The sequence below is a fragment of the Papaver somniferum genome, chromosome 11 (genome assembly GCF_003573695.1).
Source record: "Papaver somniferum cultivar HN1 chromosome 11, ASM357369v1, whole genome shotgun sequence".
NCBI lineage: Eukaryota > Viridiplantae > Streptophyta > Magnoliopsida > Ranunculales > Papaveraceae > Papaver > Papaver somniferum.
In genome coordinates, this window is record NC_039368.1 from 17,679,086 (window position 1) to 17,684,318 (window position 5,233).

General features: G+C 39.5%; 1 pseudogene; it reads left to right on the plus strand.

The window, feature by feature from the left end:
• The first annotated feature begins 3,508 nt into the window (after positions 1-3,508).
• LOC113325499 lies at positions 3,509-3,608 on the plus strand (annotated as a pseudogene).
• Positions 3,609-5,233: the final 1,625 nt, after the last annotated feature.

A 5,233-nucleotide genomic window follows, 5' to 3' on the forward strand; every position in this document is an offset into this window, starting at 1 on the left:
CTATATTTGCATACCAAGGTGATTGGGAACAGAGAACAATTGTTCATCAGGAAAGCTATCCCTTATAGGAAGGGAATCACTAGGGGAACTAACAACTAGCCTAGACAAGTGGTCTGCTACTACATTTTCTGCACCCTTTTTGTCTCTAATGTCTGGGGAAAATTCCTGTAACAATAGGATCCATCTAATCAATCTAGGTTTGGTATCCTTCTTAGATAAAAGGTATTTCAAAGCAGCATGATCTGTATAGATTATGATCTTAGAACCTAATAGGTAGGACCTAAACTTATCCAAGGCAAACACGATGGCTAAAAGTTCCTTCTCGGTAGTTGTGTAGTTCATTTGGGCATCATTCAGAGTTTTGCTAGCATAATAAATCACATGAAGTAATTTGTTTTCTCGTTGTCCTAAAACGACGCCTATAGCATAATCTGAAGAATCACACATAATCTCAAAGGGTAGGTTCCAGTTAGGTGCCTGGACTATCGGGGCAGTAGTGAGTAAAGTTTTAAGCTTCTCAAAAGCCTCTAAACAAGCATCATCAAAGACAAACTTAACATCTTTTGCAAGCAAATTGCAAAGAGGTCTAGAAATCAAGCTAAAATCCTTAATGAATCGACGGTAAAAACCTGCATGCCCTAGGAATGACCTAATATCTTTTACGGTTTTTGGGACCTGTAAAGTCTTAATAAGGTCAACTTTGGCTTTGTCTACCTCTATACCCTTTGAAGAGACGATGTGCCCTAAACAATTCCTGATTTAACCATGAAATGGCATTTTTCCCAATTAAGCACTAAATTTTTTTCCTTACACCTAGTCAACACTAATGTCAAATGATGCAAGCACTCATCGAAAGATGAACCAAACACTGAAAAATCATCCATAAAGACCTCTAAGAACCGTTCTACCATATCAGAAAATATGCTCATCATACAACGCTGAAAAGTTGCAGGGGCATTACATAGCCCGAAAGGCATGCGTCTATACGCAAAGGTACCAAAGGGACAGGTAAAAGTGGTTTTCTCTTGGTCTTCTGGGGCAAAACGATCTGATTATAACCGGAGTAGCCATCTAAGAAGCAATAGTGACTATGTCCAGCTAATCGCTCTAGCATTTGGTCGATAAAAGGAAGGGGAAAGTGATCCTTCCTTGTGACCTTGTTCAATTTCCTATAGTCAATACACACACGCCATCCCGTGGTCACTCGGGTTGGGATTAATTCATTATTATCATTCTGGACTACAGTGATACCTGATTTCTTGGGGACAACCTGAACAGGGCTGACCCACTTACTGTCTGAAATTGGGTAAATAATACCCGCATCTAACAACTTAAGCACCTCTTTTCGAACTACCTCTTTCATGTTAGGGTTCAGTCGACGTTGCATCTCCCTAGAAGGTTTGGAGTCTTCCTCTAAATGAATCTGATGCATACACACAGTAGGACTTATACCCTTAATGTCTGCTATAGTCCACCCTAAAGCTTCCTTATTGTCTTGAAGTACATTTACTAGCCTACTTTCCTGATCACTATCCAAATTGGAAGCTACAATCACAGGTAAAGTCTCAGATGGGCCTAAAAACACATACTTTAGAGTATCGGGTAGTGGTTTAAGGTCCAACTTTGGGGGCTCTTCTAAAGAAGGAATTAGGGTAGTCTCAGAAACTGGTAACGGTTCGAACCTAGCTTTCCATCTATCAGTGTCTAACACAGGGGTAGAATCTAATAGAGCATTCACCTGTTCAATAGTGCTATCGTCGTCAAAATCTAAACCAAAATGGGATAGACAACTTTCTAATGGGTCTTCAGACAAGATGTTTGGTAATGACTCCTGAACTAAGGCTTCTATCATGTTCACCTCCAACACATGTGTCATCTAGCTCATGAGGTTGCTTACTGACATTAAAAATGTTCATCTCCATAGTCATATACCAATAGAAAACTCATCATCACACACCATTTCGACAGTTAATGATCGCATTAGACGTAGCTAAAAATGGGCGACCTAAAATCACAGGTATCTGGTTCTCTGGGTCAGGGACAGGTTGGGTATCTAGGACCACGAAATCCACTGGATAAATAAACTTGTCGACCTCAATAAGAACATCCTCGATAACACCTCGAGGGATTTTAACAGACCTATCAGCTAACTGCAGTGTCATCTGAGTAGGTTTCATTTCACCAAGTCCTAGCTGTAAGTATACATGGAATGGCAGTAAGTTCACACTGGCTCCTAAGTCAAGTAAAGCTTTTTCTACCCGGAAGTTACCTATTGTGCAAGCAATGGTAGGAGAACCTGGGTCTTTGTACTTTGGAGTTGTGGTGTTCTGAATGATTGAACTTACGTGACTAGCTAAAAAGGCTTTCTTATGGACGCTAAGTTTTCGCTTTCGCGTACACATATCCTTAAGGAACTTGGCATAAGCAGGAATTTGCCTAATTGCATCTAATAAGGGAAGGTTTATGGTAACTTGCTTAAAAACCTCCACTATGTCATTAAAGTTCGATTCCTTCTTTGTTGGTACTAATAGCTGAGGAAATGGGGCTCTAGGCCTAAAATCAGACCTTTCAGGAACCGAATTCACATCATCAGAAACTTTATCAGTCTCTTCAGCTACTGGTCCTGAGAGGTGAGATCCTGAGGGGTGAACTACAGTATGTTCACTATCGGGCATGGTTACCTTATTGTCTACAACTCTACCACTTCTAAGGGTTCTAACAACATTCAATTGATTCGATGGTTTTGCACCTAATTCATGAACTCCTCTAGGGTTGGGTTGTGTTTGACTAGGAAACTTACCTTTTTCTCTCAAAGAATCACTTATCAGACCAACCTGGGTTTTTAACTCGGAAATAGCCTGACTATTTTCTTGTCCTATCCTGTTACTAGCTTGTAGACTCTGTTCTACGGATAACTGAATTTTGCAGTTTGCGAGAGATTCCTCTAAACTTAGGATTTTCTTATCTGACTGATTCTGAAACTGAGCTAGTCCTGAAGGATTCTTAGTATAGCCAAAACCTGGGGGAGCATTAGAATTACTAAACTGACCTTGACTTTGGCCCTTAGACCACGAAAGGTTCGGATGGTTTCTCCAACCAGGATTATAGGTTTCTGAATATGGGTCAATCTTTTGACGGTTATCAAATCTAGTGTTATTATAAAGAGCATTGGCCTTCTTCAATATTCTGGCCTTCCCAAAAAGGCTCCACTCTACCACTAGTCTGGCCCACTTCTAAGGCTTCTAACCTTTTTGCTATAGCAGCAATTTTGGCATCTGATTCATAGCCTCCTTCTACCCTATTAACGTTTCCTCTACTTAAAAGAATTGTTTTCTGGGGTGCCCTACTATTTTCCCATTGCTGGGTTTTTTCGGCGATTTCATTAAAAAATTCCATCGTTCGCATCAACAGTTTGGTTTTCAAATCCACCAGTGCATAGAGACTCAACCATGGTCGTTGTGGAATAATCTAAACCCTCATAAAGGATCTGAACTAGCCTAACTTTTCTAAACCATGATGAGGACACTGGGATAATAAATCATTGAACCTTTCCAAATACCTATATAAAGATTCTCCCTCTTGTTGTGAAAATGTGCATATTTGCGTCCTAATAGACGATGTTTTGTGCCTAGGGAAAAACTTATTGAAAAAGGCAGATGTAAGTTGTTCATATGTCTCAATTGACTCGGAGTCCAAACTATACAGCCACGACTTGGCCTTATCTTTCAGGGAAAATGGGAATAACCTAAGTTTCAAAGCATCATCATCTAAGCCTCTAATTCTTAGAGTACTACAAATTTCCTCAAAATCCCTAACATGGTAATAAGGGTTTTCATTTTCTTTCCCTAAAAAGATTGGGAGCATCTGTAAGGTCCCAGGTTTCAGTTCATAGGGTGCCTCCGTTTCAGCTAACTTAATACACGAAGGACGGGTAGTCCTAGTTGGATTCAACAAAGCTTTCAAAGTTGCCATTTCTGGCGCTATCGGAGCAACAGGGATTCTCTCCTCAGTCAAAGAACGTTCAAAAACAGACTCTTCAAAAGTCGGACTTTCTAGATTAAAGTAATCGAGACGCTTCGAACTACCAGGTTTCTCTTTAACAAATCTACCTAGTGCGTCTCTTTTTTTACGTTCGGGCATACAATAGAATTTTCTAAATTGGAAGGGTAAGCAAACACAAATCAAGGCCGACTCAACCAAATCAAACCTATTGATTTCTAGCAAACAAAAATCATGATGGCTCCACTTAGATTGTTTCTAGACCAGCTTCTAATCCTTCGAACGGGAATTCGTTACAATTTAAGAAAACCCCTCTGGAATCAATCCGAGTTAACGTAAGTTGAATAGAGGCGAGGGAATCTCGGTGGAGCTTTGATGCCCAAGGCCTCACCGGTATTACAACGCGGTGCAGTCACGCATTCAACTTACAGAAACCGTCAAGAACTTCGAAGTATGCTTAAAAGAGTAACCAATATTTTTCGAATGACTTTCCTGTTAAGCTCGTTACCCTATCGGTCTCGTTCTAGTCAAAATTTTAGGCTTAGGTTCGCGTAGGTTACGTGTTCCTAAAGCGGGCAAGAAGAGAACGGTGATGAAATCCGAACCCTTATCTTGTATGGCCAGGCCTTGCCCTTTACTAGAAAAATAAATGTCCATATTCAGTCCTCAACATATATGCATACGAAGGAGTCCAGTAACTCGCTGACAGGGGATTCACGAGTGTTTAGAATCTTACCTCTCGTTCCAGACGGGGGATGAATCGGTTGTAGTCGACTCGGGACACTGACTCCGATGTCTAATGTACGAACCCAAGGTGCAGAGACAATATCCTAATTGTCCTCCTTCTCTGCAAACAGTTTATATTTAAAGTACCCTTCCGTAGGGTAATAAAAAAAAAGAAAAAAAATAATGTCCCAAAGTCCAAAAGTCCAAAAAAATAAAGAAAAATTACAAAACTAATAAACCCTAATACAGTTTTTTTTTTAAATAAAATAACAAACCCTAAACTAAAATTGTCTAAAATAAAATTGTCTTCTTTTCTGTTCTTTTTGCTTTAATCTTTAGCTCCAAGTCTTTATAAAATCACCAAACTTCTTGGCTCAATTTTCTTTATGATCCAGAACCTGTAGACACAAGATAAATACCCAAAAACATAAAAAAGGACAAAAATAATAAAAATAAAATAAATAAAATAAAAATAAATCTAAAACCCTAAAAACAAGTCCGCGTCGGC